The sequence below is a fragment of the Canis lupus genome, chromosome 31, assembly GCF_048164855.1.
Source record: "Canis lupus baileyi chromosome 31, mCanLup2.hap1, whole genome shotgun sequence".
NCBI classification, from domain to species: domain Eukaryota; kingdom Metazoa; phylum Chordata; class Mammalia; order Carnivora; family Canidae; genus Canis; species Canis lupus.
In genome coordinates this window covers 19,510,659-19,533,749 of record NC_132868.1, presented here as the reverse complement: position 1 = coordinate 19,533,749, position 23,091 = coordinate 19,510,659, and the positions used below count along the sequence as shown (strand labels likewise).

Here is a 23,091-nt window from a genome sequence, read left to right as displayed (position 1 = left end):
TTATGTTTGGCAGGAGGGTTAGCCTGGTTGCCTAGTAAACCATATAATTGGAAACAAATCTATTTTTAAAATTCCTACCGTATGGTATGTCTTTTTAAAAGTTGCTTCAAAGCTCTTTTTGGAACAACATGGAGTATAAATATATGTACATATGAATTCAGTATAATAGGCAGTAAGTACAATAATGATCTTGTTAGCCAGACATTAGACTGTAGAAAACTCTACTCTAACAAGGTATTACCACTTGGTTCCTTTTTGTTGAGTAGTAAGTGCCTCCATTCAGATCATGTAGGAATTATCATCTGATCAGAGACTTAATATGGTTAACTTTTGGGTCAAATTACAACTTATATAAAATTATTTTGTGGGTAAGGTGATAGCCATTTGATTGCTTACACTTTTAGCCTGGCAATCATTTAAGAATTATTTTTTAAAGCCACAATGAGATACCACTTCACACACACTCTGAGGCAGTAATAAAAAGGGAAGATAATAAGTATTGGCAAGGATGTATAGAAATTAGAACCCTCATGCATTTCTGGTGGGAATGTAAAGTGGTATAACCAATTTGGAAAACAGCTTGGCAGTTACTCAACATGTTAAACATAGATTTATCATATGACTTAATTTCACTCCTAGATATTTACTCAAAAGAAGTGAAACATGTCCACATAAAAACTTGTGCACAAACGTCATAGAAGTATTATCCATATTGTCCAAAAAGTGGAAACAACCCAAATGTCTGTCAAGTTGATGAGATAAATAAGGTATGATCTATCCACACATGGACTGTTACTTGGCAACAAGAAGGAATGAAGAACTACTACTGGTACATGCTATAACATGAATGAACCTTGAAAACCTTGTGCTAAGTGAAATAAGCCACACCATTCATGGTATGATTCCCTTTGTGTAAAATACCCAGAATAGGTAAGTCCATAGAGACAATAGATCAGTGACTTCTGCTAGCTAGAGGAGGGAAGAATTGAGAGTGTTTTAGGGTTTTCCAGAGAAATAGAACCTGTACAAAACACACACACTCCCCACACACACAACACAGAAAAGGAGATTTATTATGATGAATTGGCTCCTGTGATAAAGGAGGCTAAGTCCTACTATCTGCCGTCTGCAAGCTGGAGACCCAGGAAAGCTGGTAGTGTAATTCATTTTGAATCTGAAGGTTTGAGAACCAGCAATGCTGATGGTTTGAATCTCAGTATGAGAATTAGAGAAGATGAGGTGTCCCAATTTAGGCAGGTAGAAAGCAATAAGTGGTGAATTCCTTCTTCCTTTTCTTTTGTTCTTTTCAGCCCTCAAGGAATTGGGTGATGCTTACCCACATGGGGGAGGGCAGTCTACTTTACTGAGTCCGTCAAATGCTAATCTTATCCAGAAACACCTCCACAGACACACCCTGAAATAATGTTTAACCAAGGCACAATATGATGACAAAATAAATAATTTTATGGTTGACATAAAATTAATCACAGAGAGTGACTGCTAGTAGGTATGGGGTTTCTTTTCAGGATAATGAACATGTGGAATTAGGTAGTGGTGATATTTGCACAACTTTGTGAATACACTAAAAACTGCTGGCTTATATACATAAAAGGATGAATTTTATAGTGTGTGAATTATATGAATAAAAAAGTTGTATGAAAAAAATCTTAATTTTATATCTTATATTGAGAAATAGATTTCCTTTATATTTATTTCTTTTTTTTTTTTTAATTTATTTATGATAGTCAGAGAGAGAGAGAGAGAGAGAGAGGCAGAGACATAGGCAGAGGGAGAAGCAGGCTCCATGTACCGGGAGCCCGACGTGGGATTCGATCCCGGGTCTCCAGGATCGCGCCCTGGGCCAAAGGCAGGCGCCAAACCGCTGCGCCACCCAGGGATCCCTCATTTATATTTATTTCTAGCCCAGACTTCAGAGGAAAAAATACACATATGTTTTGAGATAAAGAAGGAGAAGAGTGGAAGTGTGTGTGTGGGAGTGTATGCACATGCACACGTGTGCACACATGTGTGAGGGTAGGGGAATGTGGGCAGAGAGGGAATCTTAAGCAGGAGCTGGACTTGGGGCTTGATCTTAAAACCCTGAGATCATGACATGACCTGAACTGAAATCAAGAGTTAACACTTAACCAACCGAGTCACCCAGGTGCCCCAGGAAAATATTTTTACGGAGTCATTTTGTTATATAATTGATATAACATGAAATGACTTCATAGGAAGAAATCAACAAGAAAAGTAGAGGGAGTTTTTTGTGTTTGTTTTTCTGGGGTGTTTTAGTTTTTGCTGCCTTTTTTTATGTACTACTAATTTACCTTAATTAAGAGATTATATTTTAAGAGGTGCAATGAAGAAGGAGCTGGATCCTATTTTAGTTGCTCATTTTGAGAATATCTCTAAGCCAAAATATCACAATTTGTTTAGCTTTCATTGCATAACCAATGATGAAAATATTACTTATGTTTTAATTTATTTATTGTTAATATAGACTTTACTTTTTGGATGTTATATCACTTATTATTCTCTAGTCTTCTCTTAACTCAGAATGATATGAACAGGTATGTTATAATTTTTTGGTTTGAATATAAATATTTTGGTAATTGAACAGGTCTAAAATTGCCTTCTTAATAAGTAGATTAAATAGATTAATATTAGATTTTTCTTACAATAACTGCCTTTTGTTGTATGTACCTTTAATAATTTATACATTTACTATATTTTGACTTTCCTCTTTTGCCTTGGCAAATTGTAAACTCTGCTTTTCTCATGTTATTGATTTTGTTAAATGGCACAGTGTTTGTCTTATTAGCCATGTTCTGCTTACATTGTATAATGGCTGTTTTTATAAAATATTCTTAGATTTATAATCATGATCTGTTAATTCATTTTTTAGTATATATAACATATGAGGGTCCTAATGCTTGTGAATAATATTAATAAGAATGTAAAATTGGAGAAACTTAAAAACCATCTGAATCTAACTTGTTACTTTGAATATTTTCTTTTTTTTTTTTTAATTTTTATTTATTTATTTATGATAGTCACAGAGAGAGAGAGAGAGAGAGAGAGAGAGGCAGAGACACAGGCAGAGGGAGAAGCAGGCTCCATGCACCGGGAGCCTGATGTGGGATTCGATCCCGGGTCTCCAGGATCGCGCCCTGGGCCAAAGGCAGGTGCCAAACTGCTCCGCCACCCAGGGATCCCTACTTTGAATATTTTCTATAACCCTTTTTCAAAATGGTTATCAGCCTCTATATAGGCTTAGGAAGCTGGAGAGTCTATCTTTGGGCAGTGTAATTATTAGCACGTTATTTCTAATATTGACAAGTCCTACTTCCTAGTCCACTTCAGATCTCTACCTCTTGTGGTTTTTTTTTTTAATGATAGTCACACAGAGGGGGGGGGGGGGCAGAGACACAGGCAGAGGGAGAAGCAGGCTCCATGCACCGGGAGCCCGATGTGGGATTCGATCCCGGGTCTCCAGGATCGCGCCCTGGGCCAAAGGCAGGCACCAAACTGCTGCACCACCCAGGGATCCCCAGATCTCTACCTCTTTATCCTAGTTGCCCTTCTAGAGCTACACTCAGGTGTACTCCATTTATCCATCCAATATTAGCAGAGGAAGAGGGAGAAGCAGGTCCCCTGCTGAGCAGGGAGCCTGAAATGGGATCCCAGGACTCTGGGATCATAACCTGAGCCGAAGGCAGACACTTAACCAATGGAGCCACCCAGGTGCCTCTAAACTCTTCATTTTGAAATAATTTCAGACTGAGGAAAATATTACAAATTTTTATATACTCTCCACCCAGATTTCCCTAAATATTAATATTAATTTTCTATTTCTGCAGTATCATTATCAAAATCAGGCCTGTGTGTTTTGTAAGGCCTGTAAGTTAAGATGGATCGTACATTTTTATTAAAGTTATAAAGGGTTATTAAAAAATCAAAGGACTATGTGATAGAGACCTTATGTGGCCCACAAATCCTAAGGTATTTGCTATATGGCCCTTTACACAAAGGTTTGCTGATACCTAATCTAATTCATGGACTATTCAAATTTCCCCAGTGGTCCTACTACCGACATTCTTTTCTTGCTCAGGGTCAAATCCAGGATGCCATGTTGTATTTAGTTGTTATGTCTTTTTTTAAATTGGAGCAACTCCTCAGTTTTTCTTGACCTTGATAAATTAAGAGTATTGGTCAGGGGATCCCTGGGTGGCTCAGCGGTTTGGCGCCTGCCTTTGGCCCAGGGCGCAATCCTGGAGTCCCCCGATCGAGTCCTGCGTCTGGCACCTGGCATGGAGCCTGCTTCTCCTTCCTCCTGTGTCTCAGACTCTCTCTCTCTCTCTCTCTCTCTCTCATGAATAAATAAAATAAATAAATCTTAAAAAAAAAAAAGTATCGGTCAGTTATTTTATAGGATGTCCTTCAAGTTGGGCTTGTCTGATATTTCCTCATGTTTAAATTTAGAGAATATACAATTTGGCAAACTAGCTTTTTAAAAAAATGAACATTTTATATAGATTGCAATCACATTGTTGTAGAATTATGATCTCTTAGTTTTCAATATGAGAACAATACAGGCATACCTCATCTTATTCTGTTGTGCTTCACTTTACGATAATACTTTGTAAATACCGCATTTTCTACAAATTGAAGGTTTGTGGCAACTCTGTGGAGCAAGTTTATTGGTTCCATTTTCCCAACATTTGCTTAATCTGTGTCTCTGTGTCACATTTGGCAATTCATGTAGTATTTCACACTTTTTCTTTGTTATGGTGACCTGTGCTCAGTGATCTTTGATGTTAGTATTGTAATCATTTTGGTGCCACAAACTGCTCCTATAGAAGATGGCAAGCTTAATGGATAAATGTTGTGTGTCCTGACTGCTCTACCGACTGGCTGCTCTTCCATCTCTTTCCCTCTCATTGGGCCTCCCTGTTCCCTGAGACACAACAACATTGAAGTTAAGCCAGCTAATAACCCTCTAGTGGCCTCTCAGTGTTCAAGTTAAAGGAAGAGTCCATTGATGTGGCAAACTTTATTGTGTCTTATTTTAAGAAATTGTCAGTTACCACCCTGATCAGTCAGCAGCCATCAACATTGAGACAGGACCCTCCATTAGCAAAAAGATTATGACTTGCTAAAAGCTCAGAAAATGGTTAGCATTTTTAGCAATAAAGTATTTGTAAATCAAGATATGTACTTTGTTTTTTAGACAATGTTATTTTAATAGACTATAGTATCAAAAGTTAAACATAACTTTTATATCCACTGGGAAACCCCAACATTGATTTGCTTTGCTTTATTGTAATATTTGCTTTATTACAGGGGTCTAGAACCTAACTTACAATATCTCCAAAATATGCTTGTACAAATTGTAGATGACTCCTCTTCTATCCCAGTGTTAGGATACTTATTTTTCTGTATTTCTGAATGGTACTATTTATTTTTTTAAACAATAGTAGTCAGGAGATACTCTCTGCTGTTATTTATAATGGCTTTTTGTTCAAGATCTACTGAGTATATTAGAACTGTTACCAAAAATGAAGTTTTGTTTTAGTATTGTTGCTTGTCTTTTGAGATAGTATTAAATATTATATTATATTTATTTATTTTTTTTTAAGATTTTATTTATTTATTCATGAGACACAGAGAGAGAGAGAGAAGCAGAGACACAGGCAGAGGGAGAAGCAGGCTCCATGCAGGGAGCCAGATGTGGAATTCGATCCCGGGTTCCAGGATCACACCCTGGGCCGAAAGCAGCACTAAACTGCTGAGCCACCCAGGCTGCCCTAAATATTATATTTAAAGAGCTAAGGCCTTTATTATACTTTTAATTTAATATTAACTCTCTATCTACAAAGTGCTTTTATTATTTAGCAATATCAAGCCTCATTTATTTATTTATTTATTTTTTTAAATTTTTATCCACTTATGATAGTCACAGAGAGAGAAAGAGAGAGGCAGAGACACAGGCAGAGGGAGAAGCAGGCTCCATGCACCGGGAGCCCGACGTGGGATTCGATCCCGGGTCTCCAGGATCGCGCCCTGGGCCAAAGGCAGGCGCCAAACCGCGGCGCCACCCAGGGATCCCTCAAGCCTCATTTAAATAACAGACTTATTAACAGCTTCTAGCAGCCTGAGAAGCTGTTTTAGAATTGATACACATTTCACATGTGAAATTTTAATTGTGCAAATTTGTTAAAGCTGTGTACTTATATTTTCCATTCAAGATATGATCAGTATACTTATTTCTGTATTTAAATTTGAATTGACTTTTTTTTAAAGATTTTATTTATTTATTCATGAGAGACACAGAGAGGCAGAGACACAGGCAGAGGGAGAAGCAGGCTCCATGCCGGGAGCCCGACGTGGGACTTGATCCTGGGTCTCCAGGGTCACGCCCTGGGCTGAAGGAGGCGCTAAACCGCTGAGCCACTTGGCTGCCCTGGATTTACTTTAAACAGAATTACAGGATCATATGAGCCGCAATGAGAAGTTTTCCGTTTTATGTACAGCTATCATTTTGATAGTCCTTTATTTTGAAGAGGGTGTAAAAGTGATAATTAATAATAATAAATTAATTCACTAATCTCATTCAATTATTGCCTCTCTGAAAAATGTAATAATTTAAAGACCAAACTTTCATACTTAGAAACTTTCTTTTCTTTTCTTTTTAGGACTTATTTATTTAGGGGTGCCTGGGTGGCCCAGTTAAGTGTCTGCTTTGGCTCAGGTCATGATACTGGAGTCTGGAGATTGAGCCCTGTGTCAGGCTCCCTGCTCAGCAGTAAATCTGCTTCCTCTGCTTCTCCCCCCTGCTTGTGTTCTCTTACTCACTCATTCTCTGTCTCTCAAATAAAATCTTTAAAAAAATAAGTAAAGGATTTATTTATTTTAGAGAGAGAGGGAAAGGGAGAAGGAGGAAGCAGACTCCTCACTGAGTGTGGAGCTCAGTCACACCACCCCAACCCCAAGATCATGATCTGAGCCAAAATCAAGTGTCAGTTGCTTAACCATTTGAGACCCCAGGTGCCCCACAAACTTTCTGTTAAAAAATAGGTAATTGAATTAAAAATATAATCAATGAGGGGCCCTAAATGACTATTTGTTAAATGATTTAACACAGTTAACATTATTTTAAATTACTTGATTAGGGACATCTGGGTGGCTCAATGATTGAGCATCTGCCTTTGGCTCAGGTCATGATCCTGGAGTCCTGGGATTGAGTCCCACATCTAGCTCCCTGCAGGGAGCCTGCCTCTCTCTCTCTCTGCCTGTATCTCTGCCTCTCTCTCTGTGTCTAAGTGAAATAAGTGAATTATACTCCCTAGTTCTATCTATGTTGCAAATGACAAGATTGCATTCTTTTTATGGCTGAGTAATATTCTATTTATGGCATATATGTGTGTACCACATCTTTTTTATCCATTCATCTATCGGTGGTTACTTGGACTGCTTCTATAATTTGACTGTTGTAAATAATGCTTCTATAGATATAAGGGTACAGGTATCTCTTTGAATTAGTGTTTTTGTATTTTTGGAGTAGATACCCAGTAATGTGATTCTTGGGTCACATGAGTTTGGAGCTGCATGAGTTTGCATTCCCACCAATAGTGTAAGGGGATTCCTTTTTCACCACATCCTTGGCAGCACTTTATATTTCATGTGTTTTTTATTTTAGCCATTCTGATAGGTATGAAATGATATGTCATTGTGGTTTTGATTTGAAGTTCCCCGGTGATGAGTGATGTTGAGTATCTTTTCATGTGTCTTTTGGCCCTCTGTATGTCTTCTTTGGAGAAGTGTCTATTCATGTCTCTGCCCATTTTTAAATTGGATTTTTTTTCAGTGTTGAATTGTATAGTTCTTTATATATTTTGGATACTAAACCTTTATCAGATATGTCATTTGCAAAAAACTTCCTCCATTTCATAGGTTGACTTTTAGTTTTGCTGGTTATTTCCTTTGCTGTGCAGAAGCTTTTTATTTTGGTATAGGCCCAATAGTTTATTTTTGCTTTTATTTCCCTTGCCTCAGAAGACATATGTAGAAAAATGTTGCCATGGCTGATATCCGAGAAATTACTGCCTGGGCTCTCTTCTAGGATTTTTGGGTTTCAGGTCTTACATTTAGGTCTTTAATCTATTTTTCAAAATTGCTGTGGCTGTTTGGGGTCTTTTGTGGTTTTGTAGGTATTTTAGAATTCTATTTCTGTGAAAAATGCTGTTGGTATTTTGATAGAGATTGCATTAAATCTGTAGATTGCTTTGGGTAGTATGGACATTTTAACAATATTTGTTCTTCCAGTCCATGAGCATAGAATATTTTTCCATTTATTTCTGTCATCTTCAATTTCTTTCATCAGTGTTTTAGCTTTCAGAAAATAGGTCTCTTATCTCTTTGGTTAAGTTTGTTCCTAGGTACTTTATTATTTTTGGTCCAACTTAAATGAAATTGTTTTCATAATTTCTCTTTGTGCTGCTTCATGTATATATAGAAATGGAACAGATTTCTGTATGTTGATTTTTGTATACTGAGACTTTACTAAATTCATTTATCTGACCCAGTAGTTTTCTTGTGGAGTCTTTTGGGTTTGGGTTTTCTATATATAGTATATATAGTATCATGTCATCTGCAAATAGTGAACGTTTTATTTCTTCTTTACCAATTTGGATACCTCTTATTTCTTTTTGTTGTCTGATTGCTGTGGCTAGGACTTTCAGTATTATGTTGAATAGAAGCTGTGAGAACAGACATCCTTATCTTATTCCTGACCTTAGGGGAAAAGCTTTCAGTTTTTCTCCATTGAATATGTTATTTGCTGTGTGTTTTTCATAAAAGGCCTTTAATATGTTGAGGTATGTTCCCTCTATACCTACTTTGTTGACGGTTTTTTGTTGTTGTTGTTGACGGTTTTTATTATGAATGGATGTTGTACTTTGTCAAATGCTTTTTCTGCATCTATTTAAATGATCAAATGGGTTTTTTTTAATCCTTTCTATTATTGATGTGATGTATCACATTAATTGATTTGTCAGTATTAAACCATCCTTGCATCTGAGGAATAAACACCACTTGATTGTGGTGAATTTTTTTTTTTTTTAATGTATTGTTGGATTTGGTTTGCTGTGTTTTTTTTTTTTTTTTTTTTTTTTTTTTTAAGGTTTTTGCATCCATGTTCATTAGCGATATTGGCCTGTAGTTCTATTTTTTTGGTGGTGTCTGTCTGGTTTTGGTCAGGGAATGCCGGCCTCATAGAATGAACTTGGAAGCTATACTTCCTCTTCTATTTTTTGGAACAGTTTGAGAAAAATAGGTATTATCACTTTAAATGTTTGGTAGAATTCACCTGTAAAATCGTCTGGTCCTGGACTTTTGTTTGTTGGGAGATTGTCTTCTTTCTTTTCTTTTAGATTTTATTTATTTATTTGAGAGAGAGAGAGAGAGAGATCATGAACAATGGGAAGAGGAGCAGAAGGAGAAGCAGGCTCCCTACTGTGCAGGGAGCCTAACATGGGGCCTGATCCCAGGATCCTGGAATCAGGACCTGAGCCAAAGGCAGATGTTGGGAGGTTTTTGATTATTGATTCAATTTCCTTGCTAGTAATTGGTCTGTTCAAATTTTGTTTCTACCTGCTTCAGTTTGGGCAGATTATATGTTTCTAGGAATTTATCCATTTCTTCTAGGTTGTCTAATTTGTTGTCATAATTTTCCCTTGCAATTGTTTGTATTTCTGTAATATTGGTTGTTATTTCTCTGCTCTCATTTGTGATTTTGTTTGAGTCCTTTCTCTTTTTTTTTTTTCCTTGTTGAGCCTAGATGGAGGTTTATCAATTTTGATTTTTTTCAGAAAACCAGTTCCTCATTTCATCGATGTGTTCTATTGTTTTAGGTTTCTGTATCATTTATTTCTGCTCTAATTTTTATTATTTCCTTCTTTCTGCTGCTTTTGAGCTTTGTTTATTGCTCATGTCATATCTCCTTTAGCTGTAAGGTTAGGTTTGAGTTTTTTTTCTTGCTTTTTGAAGTGGCCCTGTATTGCTATAAACTTCCCTCTTAGAAACACTTTTGCTATATTCCAAAGGTTCTGGACCATTGTTTTCATTTGTTTGTTTATTTTCATTTGTTTCCATGTAATTTTTTTGTTTCTTCTTTGATTTCTTGGTTGACCCATTCATTGTTTAGTGCATGTTATTTAATCTCCATGTATTTGTGGTCTTTCCTTTTTTTTTTTTTTTTTTTGTGGTTGATTTCCACTTTCATAGTGTTGTGGTCAGGGAAAATGCATGATATAAATTCAGCCTTTTTAAAATTTGTTGAGACTTTTTTTGTGGCCTAATATGTGATCTATTATGGAGAATGTTCCATGTGCACTTGAAAAGAATGTGTATTCTGCTGTTTTAGGATGGAATGTTCTGAATATGTTAAGTCCATGTGGTCCAACCTGTCATTCAAAGCCAGTTTCCTTATTTTCTATTTGGATTATCTGTCCATTGATATAAGTAGGGTGTTAAAGTCTCCTACTATTAATGTATTACTGTTTTAACTTACCATTGGGTAATAGTGTCTATAATGTATTTGGATGCATATTGGGTTCATAAATATTTATAATTGTTATATCTTCTTATTGGATTATTCCCTTTATTATTATATAGTATCCTTTGTCTTTTGTTATAGTTTTTGTCTTAAAGTCTATTTTATCATGTATAAATATTGATACCTTGGCTTTTCTAAGAGCTCTTTTGGAGAATGTCTGTTCTATGATAGTGAACACAAGGGCTATATCCCTGTTTATCCCTTATGATCTTCCCTGAACTTTGTCATATTTGTACAATCTCTCAACAAAGCAAACAGTATGTTTTGCAGTATTTTATTATTTTTTTGAAGGAGGAGGGGCAGAAGGAGAGGGAGAAAGAGAATCTTAAGCAAGCTCCACACTTGGGGCAGAGTCTAATGCAGGGCTCGATCTCACAACCCTGAGATCATGACCTGAGCTGAAATCAAGAGTTGGATGCTTAACTGAATGAGCCACTTAGGCTCCCCTATTAATTTTAATACAAAACTAAGGTCTTCTTTTTTCTAATTCAATTTTCCCAAAATATGAACTGTGGAGATATTGTAAAGCTTTGTGAATTTGTTCTTTAATTATTTCAAGAACCACTCTTTGATTTGTTGGTTCTTATGCATAATTCCACTTTTAGTCACATTCTGACTTGAAAAGAGACTTACATAATGTGTGTTGCAGAAAACATGGTGCTTTTAATGACCTAAAAAAAGTGAGAGACATTTTTGTTCTTCATTCAACAAACTGCTCTTGAATATCTGATGGTGCCAAGTACTGTTCTAGAAATTGAGGCTTCAGCAGTGAACAAAACCCAAAAGTCCCTATCGTCATGGACTTTCCAGTGATTATTAACAATGAGGTTTAAGGTTTGTTGCTTCTATGGGATCATAGTCATTTGAAGAAAAAAAAAAAAAAAACTAGTCTTTAGGTTTTGTCTTAGGTACTAGGAAGATAATTTTTGTGTGTATACAGTTTCTTTTCTCAATAAATGTTTGGATAATGTGATCTCACAGACACTATGAAAGGCAGTGATTATGGGGAAGATATGGTGTTTATTGTCAGATACATCTGAGTTTGAATTCTAGCTTTGCCGCTTGTATTCACTTGAGTAGTCTCAGATAAATAACTTCTTTGAGGCTTAGTTTACTTATTTGTGGACTGGAGATAATAGTTGGATTGTAGAGTTTTAGTGAGAATTAGAAATAGTGTAATTTTTTGAAGCACTGGCAGCTACCTTTATCTTCTCCTTATATTCTTTTTTTTTTTTAAAGATTTTATTTATTTATTCATGAGTGACAGACAGACAGACAGACACACACACACACACACACACACACACACACACACAGAGAGGCAGAGAAATAGGCAGAGGGAGAAGCAGGCTCCATGCAGGGAGCCTGATGTGGGACTCGATCCTGGAACTCCAGGACCACGCCCTGGGCCGAAGGCAGACGCTAAACCACTGAGTCATCCAGGGATCCCTCCTTATATTCTTTATAATGCAGGCTTGTAGGCAACAATGACAGCAACAACAGGAAAGCAGGGCCTAGGCCCCAAGATCCTAAGGCTTCTAGATATCCATCTGAGTTCTTCCATTCATAGGGATTGGGATTGAAAACTAACAATAAAGGAGCATTTGGGGAGGATGATGAGGCCTTTTAGATTTAGAAAAGTTGATTAGATCAGCATCAACAGCTTTCTCTTAGAAACAGTGTTTTAACTTACCATTGGATACCATCGTAGCTACTACAATGTAAAAAATTTTCAAATGTTGGTTTTATTGTGCTAATTCTAGATACCTGAATTTGGGGTTTCTTGGGCAAGGAGAACAGATAACTAGGCACTGTAGTGCAGTAACTATATATTTGCTTCTGAAACAAAATCTCTTTATACAGGCCCGAGCCAAGGCACATAGGTACCCTGGAAGGCTACTAATTTAGCATTTTTCTAAACTGATACTATTTAAATATTTTGTTCAACATTTATTTATGGGGAGTGAAGAGAACTAAAAAGTTGTATGTCTTGTGTTCATCAAGTACATTTATTATGGGCTCCTAAGTGGAATATAACATTTTTACTCTCACCTGCAAGTTGCAAAATACTCAGAAATAGGTGGTCTCTGCAACTTCCACATATAAAGCTATCTACTTCAGCTATAACTGCTCCAATTTATAATTCATTATAAAATGTGGAATCCTGAATTTATTGGGGTTCTGTTTTTTATTTATCCCTTATAAATTGGCATCATAGACCTTGCTGCCTTGTTCTTTATCCAGTGCTGTCCCTATATATGCATAAAAAGACAAATTCTCCTCTTTTTCCAATATTTTCATAGGAAAAGAGAACCTTGTTAGATGAGTAATACTTTAAATTGGAAAATAAAAGGTCATTGTTCTATGCCATGTGGAGGTAGAGATTGGCTCCAGGAGAGACTCTTCTTCATTCATTCATTCATTTTTTTTTAAAGACTTTATTTATTCATGAGAGAGATTGAGAGAGAGAGAGAGAGAGGGAGAGGCAGAAACATAGGCAGAGGGAGAAGCAGGCTCCATGCAGGGAGCCTGATGTGGGATTCCATCCTGGGACCTCAGTGTCACGCCCTGGGCTGAAGGCGGCGCTAAACCACTGAGCCACCCAGGCTGCCCTATTCATTCATTTAAATTATTTAACATATTGTGTTGTTAGTTTCAGGGTAGAGTTTAGTGATTCATCACTTTTTTTTTTTTTTTTAGATTTATTTATTTATTCATGAGAAACAGAGAGGCAGAGACATAGGCAGAGGGAGAAGCAGGCCCCCCGCAGAGAGCCTGATGTGGGACTTGGTCCTGGATCCTGGGATCACTCCCTGAGCTGAAGGCAGATGCTAAACCATTGAGCCACCCAGGCATCCCTGATTCATCACTTTTATATAATATCTAGTGCTCATTACATCAAGTAATGATGTAATGCCCATCCTCCAGTTACCCCATACCCCCACCTCTTCCGGCAACCCTTCATTTGTTCCTTACAGTTAAGAGTTTATGATTTGCCTCTGTGTTTTTATCTTGTTTTATTTTTCTTTCCCTTCCCCTTCCCCTGCATTCTCTATTTTGTTTCTTAATTTCCACATGAGTGAGATCATGTAGTATTTGTCCTTCTCTGACTGATTTTGCTTAGCACCACTATCCATTTATATGGACAGTTTGTTCCTCTGTATCAAGCACATGCATGCTAGACTTATTGAGCACCTTTTATCTGCCAAGCACAATGCTAGATTTGTTAGAAGATAAAAATATGAGTAAGAAACATCTTCCCTTAGGAATTTAGAGTCTCTTAGGGATGGAAGAAAACTAACATTTAATGAGTATGTATAGTCTGCTAGACACTATTAAAAGCTTTCACATGCATTGTCTTCTGTGAGTCTCTGTAAGTGGGTATCATTACTTCATTTTGAAGGGCAGATAGTATAGGGGTTCAGAATATGAAGTCCACAGTCAGACTGTTTGGGTTCAAATTCAAACTCCCAACACTTATTGGCTGTATGACTTAAGGCAACAAGTAAGCTACTTACCTTCTCTGGACCTCAATTTCCCTATCTCTAAAAGGTAATAATATAACCAATATCATAAAGTTATTGTGAGGATTGAGTAATTTAATATGAACAAAAGGACTAAAACATTATGTGGGACATAGTAAGCACTATTAAATAATTCTCTTTAAAGGATAAATAGCTATTCATTAATTGATGGAGCTAGAATTCTATCTCTTTCCCTTCACCTTACTCTTGATGGTGCTGATGTAAGACAATGAGCAGCAGCACAGAGTTTAGGAGAAATAAATACTGTTAATAGCAGTTCTGAGGAGAGAGTACTTAATGCTGCATGGGGATTAGAAGGAGTCCTTAATCTTGGTCTAGATGAATGAGGGAAATTCCATTTGGGAAAGGGATATTCCAGAAGACAAACTCCTGTAAAGCAGGGATCATGTTTTAATAATTTAGTAACCCCAGTACCCCAGTGACTGGAAGACAGTAGGCGCTCAATAGCTAATATCAAACTGAATTGAATTGAACAAGCGGAGAATGGAGAATGTGAGTATTGAAGCTCTGAGGGTACCAGTACCAGATCCTTGTTTCCTCCTTATCTGTCCTGGAGAGTTTTACTTTTTCATTTATCTCAATCAGTAATGACCTCAGATAGCCTACCCTACCCTTTATCAATGTAAGTAAAAATCAGTGTAGGAAAAATTTCACAGTACTTTTGTCTTTGGTCTAGTTGAGCAGAACACAAAGAGAAGATCTGATAAACAAACAAACAAAACAGTTGCTTCCCTTTCTTTGAAATTGCGTAAATGAAAACATTATTTACTACTCTGACCTACAAAATAAGTTAGAAACGAAGCAGCAGTTAGAAACGAAGGAAGGTCTTTTCTTTGTATCTGGGCCTGAAATGATATTTGTTACCACTGAAAATGGGAAGTAGAATAAGTTACTTTGGAGAGGCTAGCAGGGTGGAGGAAGTTACCTAGTGTCAAGATTCTCAAATCATACAAGCTTTGAGCCATTTTTGTTGTTTTAATGTCGTGGCATAGGATTTTTTCTATTCTCATTTTTAATATCCTACTTTCAAAGATGTGACAGATTATATATTAATTGTTTCTGCTTGCTCATTTTAAAGTTATTGAACATAGGGATTTATTGGTAAGTTGTTTATTAGTTTTAAAGGGTTTTTAGGATAGGGTAGGGATAAATTATTGAGTCATTTCTGTGATTAAAGAGATTTCTTTCCACATGGATGTATACTATTTTTTCATGAACTTGTTTTTTAAAAAAATGTTTCTAGGGATCCCTGTGTGGCACAGCGGTTTAGTGTCTGCCTTTGGCCCAGGACGCGATCCTGGAGACCAGGGATCGAGTCCCACGTCGGGCTCCCTGCATGGAGCCTGCTTCTCCCTCTGCCTGTGTCTGTGCCGCCCCCCCCCACCCCGTCTATCATGAATAAATAAATAAAATCTTTTAAAAAAAAAGATAAATAAAAATTAAAAAATGTTTCTAGAGGCACTGTTTTTACAACTACAGCTGTGGCTTGGTTATCCCAGAAATGGAGGGTGTAAGTGTTGTGAATAATTTTTAACGGAATATAATTTAAAATTAATTTCAGATTAGATTTTAGAAATAAGAATTTTATATTAACTATAGTTTGTAGATTTGTGGATTATAAAGGTATAACATCTGGTTTGATGAAAAATTTCACTTTTTGTTTTGTTTCATAATGTTATAAAAGCACTCACTGAAGTCTTGAGAGCTGACACTTTCAAAGAATGCATGCTGTGGCAGTGAGTACCACAGTCAGGTTTTAAGCAGCAATTAACTGTCTAATTTAATGTGACAAATAATGCTGATTTTTAATTATTTGATTATTATTGGTTTTGTTGCTTCTGTATTTCATTTGAAAATTAGTTTCTGCTTTGTAGTTGTATAAGAGCTATAAGCATAAAAGATTTATACTTAGTTTTGTTTGTATTTCAGGGATAGCTTCAATTTTTTTATTAGCATGCTAATCTCAAGGGGAAAATCTTCTGGGCAAATCATCATGTGACCTTAACAAATCTTCTCAGTCTCTCAATTAAAAAATTGAGAGTGTTGCCCTGCTGCTCTCCACATTCTCCACACATCAAGTACATATGGACTTTCTGAGGGGAGTCTGTTTACTTGGATGTTTAAAAAAGTATTTTTAGGGGAGGTGGGGGGGCACTGAGGAGAGCACTTGATGGAATGAGTGCTGGATGTTATACTATATGTGTGGGCAAATTGAATTTAAATAAAATTCTTTAAAAAAATAAATAAAATTCTTTAAGTATTTTTATAAGCAGTTATTTCTAGATCTTCTTAGACCCTTTATGTAAGTTAATCTTATGTATCTTTTTAAGGAATTAGAGGTTAATTAGCCTTTTTTCTTAAAGATTGAGATAAAAAGTTTAAAAACCTTATATCTAGCTTTTCTATAGTGTTTTCTTATTTATTATCTCACTTTTAGGCCCACTATTTAAATTAATTTCTCTCCAGCTTGTTTTAGCTTTAATGACAGTGCATTGGTTTTTTTACTTTTACTTTCACATCTTGTGGTTCTGGATAGACAGCCCATAATGATCTTCAGGCATATAAAAGGGACATCTTACAGGCAATGATAGAAAGATATTTTCTGTTATTCCTGGGTATGAGTTAAGGGAGATGGGGAATTTCAGTAGAAAAGATAGATAAAAGATACCTGGAGAACTTTTCTGACACAGTGAAATGGATTCTTAAAAAGCTATGGGATCTCCTCTGGAGATTTGAATGTGAAGATTTAAAATAGTATTTTAATGGTGTAATTATCAGTGCAGTAAGGGAATGGACAGGAGATTCATGTTTATGAATCTGTCAGTGGACTGTACCTTCTACCTGTGGCTGGTTTTGTGGTCATGTGACTGGGCAGTTGGATAGGCCCTACCCTTAGAAGGGCTTTGTGCTCAGTTTTATTATTTGCTATTGTCATCTTGAAATTCTTAAGTTTTGGACAAATGACCTGGATTTTTGTTTCGTGCTAGGAACTGCAAATGATACAGCCTATTTCCCAGCATTGTTCAAAGATGAGTTAAAACACGTGAAAGTCCATTCTGAGCCTCCCCAGTGCACTGTGACTTCTGCTTCCTACATTATTTCCTGGGTATCTCTTGTCAGCTGCCTATACCTTGAGGCACCCAGGAAAGTTATTTGGGATTCCTTGCTCTAACAGTAATGACCTTATTCTACAGCTGTTTTGTCACCTGTCCCTGAATTTCACTTCTCTGAAAAGACAGTTCCTTCAACCTGTGACTCACATATCCTTTTTATCATCTTGCAACAAGATCTGTAAGCTGTCTTACCTGGAAAAGGGACCTAGAGCTTTCTGCTGTCAGAATTTGCTAGCTATGTTTAAGACAATGGCAGCCTGAACTCCGACCACCATATTATTCCGTGATTTTGTGTTTTTAAATTCAGGAAACCAATTAAGTTTTAAAGAGTCAACTTAATAAGTTAAAGAGTGGTTACAGTGATAAAATATATAAGAAACTGCTTAGAGAAGTTGGGCATTATAGAATTGTAAGGTGTTTATCATTTTTAATTGGTACTCTTTTGTACTTACTATGATTCTTGTTTTCTTTTTTAAAGAGGCAGGTTTGTTGACATGTAACTTACAGTAAAATTCACACGTTTTTAGGTGTACAGTTTTATGCGTTTTTAACAGATATAAGCAGTTGTGTAACCACCACCACATCAAAGTGTAGAATATTTCCATCACCCCAAAAGATCCCTCAAGCCCCTTTGTGGTCCGTTCTGTCTCCAGTCCTAGCCCTAGAAACCTTTAATCTGTTTTTGTTCTCTGTAGTTTTGTCTTTTTCTAAAATGTTTTCTAAATGGAATCGCATAATACACAACCTTGTTACTATACTTTTTATAGTATTCCAAAATGTTATGTAAATGAAATTATATAATATGTATTTTCTTCTACTTAACATAATGCTCTTGAGATTCATCCATACTGTTTCCTGAGTCAGTAGTTTGTTCTTATATATTGCAGTTTAGTATTCCATTGTATGAATGTACAGTTTGTTTATCCATTCTTCAATTGTTGGACATCTAGATTGTTCCTAGCTTTTGCAGATTAGGAATAAAGCAGATATAGACATTTGCATGCATGTTTTTGTGGGGACATAAATCTTCATTTCTGTTTAGTAAATATCTAGAAGTGGGATTGCTGAATTGTATAAGTGTTTAATTTTCAACAAAAACTGCTTACTTGTTTTCCAAAGTGTGTCTGTACTGTTTTGCATTCCCACCAGCAAAGAGTAAGTGTGCCTTTTGCTCTGCACCCTTGTCAGTGCTTGATGTTGTCGATTAAAAAAAAGAATCTATTTAAATATGGAAGTACTAGTATCTTCTGGTAGTTTCAATATGATTTCTCTAATGATTAATGATGTTGAGCATCCTTTATTCTGTTTATTTGCCATCTGTACAATCTTTGGTGAAATACTCAAATTATTTGCTCATTTATTTGTTTGAGTACTTTATTTTTTATTGTTGAATTATGAGAGTTATTTATTTTGGTTAGCAGTCCTTTGTCAGCTATGTGTTTGCAAAGATTTTTTTCCCAGTCTGTGGATTCTTTTCATTTTCTTGTAGTATCTAGAAAGGAGTTTTATTTATTTATTTTTAAAAAGATTTTATTCATTCATCAGAGACACAGAGAGAGAGAGAGAGAGAGAGAGAGAGAGAGAGAGAGAAAGGGAGAGAGAAGCAGAGACCTAGGCAGAGGGAAAAGCTGGCTCCATGCAGGGAGCCCAACGCAGGACTTGATCCCAGGTCTCCAGGGTCACGACCTGGGCTGAAGGCGGCGGCGCTAAGCCACTGAGCCACCCAGGCTGACCCTAGAAAGGAGTTTTAAATTTTAATGATACCCACTTTAACAATTTTTTCTTTTATGGTTTATGCTTTCTGTGTTCTCTTTATGAATTCTTTACCTACTCCAAAGTCCCAAAGATTTCCTCCTGTGTGTTCCTCTAGAAGTTTTATAGTATAAATTTTATATTTAATTCTGTGATTCCTTCATTTCAAGATCATTTATATGTTGTATATATGGTGTTAGATGTTAGTTGACTTTTTTTTTTTTTTTAAACACATGGTATTCAGTTGTATCAACACCCTTTGTTGAAGAGTCCTGTATTGGCCCCTTTTGAAAAATCTGTTGACTATAAATGTGCTGAAGCCAACTATTCTATTCTACCAATACCATAGTGTCTTGATTACTGTGGCCTTTTTATAGGCCTGAAATCAAGCAGTGTGAGTCCTCCAGCTTTATTTTTCTTTTTCAAAAGTGTTTGGGCTATTGTAGTTCCTTTTTCTTTCCATATATATTTTAGAATTAGCTTCTTCATTTGTAAAACAACAGATCTCCTGGGAATTTGGACTGGATTTGCATTGAATTTGCAGATCAGTTTGAGGGGTTTGATTTCCCCTCTTGTATTTTTTTTTTTCCCCTCTTGTATTTTGAAGTTCCATTGTCAGGTTTATACAATTTAGGATTATTATGTCTTCTTCATCAGTTTATACTTTTATATAAGGAACATTTTGTAACACCCCTCTTTATCCTTGGTAATCTAACCCTTGTTCTGAGATGTAATTTGATATTAATGTAGTCACTGCAGCTTTCTTTTGATTAATGTTTATATAATATATATATTTTTATCCTTTTATTTTATTTTTTTTTTAAGATTTTATTTTATTCATGATAGTCACAGAGAGAGAGAGAGAGAGAGAGAGAGAGAATGGCAGAGACACAGGCAGAGGGAGAAGCAGGCTCCATGCAGGGAGCCCGACGCGGGACTCGATCCCTGGTCTCCAGGATCGCGCCCTGGGCCAAAGGCAGGCGCCAAACCGCTGCGCCACCCAGGGATCCCCTTATCCTTTTATTTTAACCAATTTTTGTCTTTTTTTTTTTTTTTTTTTTTTTTTTTTTTTTTTTTTATGATAGTCACAGAGAGAGAGAGAGCGAGGCAGAGACATAGGCAGAGGGAGAAGCAGGCTCCATGCACCGGGAGCCCGACGTGGGATTCGATCCCGGGTCTCCAGGATCAAGCCCTGGGCCAAAGGCAGGCGCCAAACCGCTGCGCCACCCAGGGATCCCCCAATTTTTGTCTTAATGTTTTAAGTACGTTTCTTGTGGACAGCATATTGCTGGGCCTTGCATTTTTTATGCAGTTTGGTATCATGAGTTTGTTTATTGTCCTGCATGACCTGGCCTTGTCATTTCTCTGGCTTACACATCTAGTTACTCTCTCCCTCTTCACTGTTGTCCATCAGACTAACCTTAATTTAGTTTGTGGAACTCCTTACATGCTTTCTTGCTATAAACCGTAGTTCTTGCTGGTGTCTCTGCCTTCAGTATTCTCATGCCTCTTGGTTTCCTATCACTCCTTTGCCCTCCAGCTTCCCATGCAGTACACTTCTAGTAAATACCCTTGTCCTTCAGTTCTCTTCTTCACAGATGCCTTTCCTGATTATCTTATCTAGAATAGGCCCTTTCTATGACAGAATCATACTTATTTCCTTCTAGCTATAATCCTAATTTCTGTTTATTTGCTTTGTGTGTTTGTTTACTATACAGGAGATATTGTGAGTTTAGTTCTAGACCACCACAATAAAGTGAATATTGCAGTAAAGCAAGTCAAATGAATATTTTGGTTTTCTAGTGCATAAAAAGTTATGTTTACACTGTTTATTACATGTGTGATAGCATTACATCTAAAAAGTGTACACGCTTTAATTTAGAAATCCTTTATAGCTAAAGAAAAAATGCTAAGCATCAGCTGAACTTTCAGCAAGTTGTAATCTTTTTTCTGATGGAGGGTCTTGCCTGGATATTGCTGGCTGCTGACTGGTCATGGCGGTGGTTGCCGAAGGCTGAGATAGCATAGCAGTTTCTTAAAATAAGACAACAATGAAGTTTGCTGTATTGATTGGCTCTTCCTTTATAAACAGTTTCTCTGTAGTATGTGATACTATTTGAAAGCATTTTACCTACAGTAGAACTTCTTTCAAAATTGGAGTCCGTCTTCTTAAACCCTGCTGCTGTTTTTATCAACCAAGTTAATGTAGCATTCTACATCTTTTGTTGTCATTTCAACAATCTTCACAGCATCTTCACCAGAAATATATTTCATTTCAACAAACTGCTTTCTTTGCTCATCCATAAGAAGCAACTCCTTGTGCATTAAAGTTTTATCACGAGGGGCACCTGAGTGGCTCAGTTGGTTAGGGGGCCAGGTCTTGGTTTGGGCTCAGGTCGTGATCTCAGGGTCTTGGGTTGGACCCTGTATCAGATCCTGCAGTGGGCTCCACACACCCAGTGAGTCTGCTTGAGGATTCTTTCTCTTTCTCCCTCTCCCTCTTCACACATGTGCTCTCCACCCCCACCCCCAAATAAAATAAATAAATCTTAAAGTTTTATCATGAGACTGTAGCCATTCAGGCTCAACTTCTAATTTTACTTCTCTTGCTATTTGTATCACATCTGCAGTTACTTCCTCCACTGAAGTCTTGATCCTTCAGAGTCATTCATGAGGGTTGGACTATATTTCTTCCAAACTCCTGTTAATCTTGATATTTTGGCCTCTTCCCATGAATCATAAATGTTCTTAATGGTATCTAGAATGGGGAATCTTTTTCAGAAGGTTTCAATTTACTTTGCCCGGATTCATCAGAGGAATCACTATTTATGGCAGCAATAGTGTTATGAAATATATTTCTTAAATAAGACTTGAAAGTCAAAATTATTCCTTGATCCATGGGCTACAGAATGGATGTTGTGTTAGCAAGCATGAAAACAAAATTCATCTAATTGTATGTCTCCGTCAGAGCTCTTGAGTAACCAGGTGCATTGTCAATGAACAGCACTATTTTGAAAGTCATTTTTTTTTTCCTGAGCAGTAGGTCTCAATAGCAGGCTTAAAATATTCAGTAAACCGTGTGTAAACAGATGTGCTGTTATCCAGGCTTTGGTGTTCTGTTTGCATAGCACAGGCGCAGAGTAGGTTTAGCATAATTCTTAAGGGCCTTAGGATTTTTGGAATGGTAAATTAGCACTGGCTTCAACTTAGTCACCAGCTGCATTAGCCCTTTTTAAGAGAGTTAACCTGTCCTTTGAAGCTTTGAAGCCAGTCAATGCCTTCTCCTCTGTAGCTATGAAAGTTCTAGGTGGCATCTTCTTCCAATAGAAGGCTGTTTCGTCTACACTAAAAATCTGTTGTTTAGTGTAGCCACCTTCATGAATTATCTTAGCTAGATCTTCTAGATAACTTGCTACGGCTTCTCCATTAGCATTTGCTCCTTCACCTTGTACATTTATGTTATAGAGACAGCTTTTTCCCCCTAAACCTCATGAACCCCAATCTCTGCTAGCTTCAGCCTTTTGTTCCGCAGCTTCCTCCCCTCTCTGTCTTCATAGAATTGCTCTGAATTAGGCCTGGCCTAAGAGAATGCTGTGGCTGGTTTGATCTTCTATCCAGACCTCTCAGACTTTCTCCATAGCAGCAGTAAGGCTTTTGCTTTCTTATCATTCATGTTCACTGGAGTAGCACCTTTCATTTCCTTCAGGAGCTTTTCCTTTGCATTCACAGCTTGGATAACTGGTGCAAGAGGCCTCACTTTTGACTTGTCACACTTTTGACCTGCCTTCACTAAGCTTAATCATCTGTTTTGTTTTTTTTTTTAATATTTATTTATTTATTTATGTATTTATTTATTTATTTATTTATTTATTTATTTGAGAGAGAGAGAGAGAGAGGCAGAGACACAGGCAGAGGGAGAAGCAGGCTCCACGCCGGGAGCCCGACGCGGGACTCGATCCCGGGACTCCAGGATCGCGGCCTGGAGGCGCCAAACCGCTGAGCCACCCAGGGATCCCCCTCATCTGTGGTTTTGATGTAAAGTGAGAGATGTGCAACTTTTCCT

General features: G+C 36.9%; 1 protein-coding gene across 1 annotated transcript in view; it reads left to right on the top strand.

The window, feature by feature from the left end:
• C31H3orf70 (chromosome 31 C3orf70 homolog) overlaps positions 1-23,091 on the top strand; it is an 86,111-nt gene that overhangs the window by 29,275 nt on the left and 33,745 nt on the right. The window lies entirely within an intron of this gene.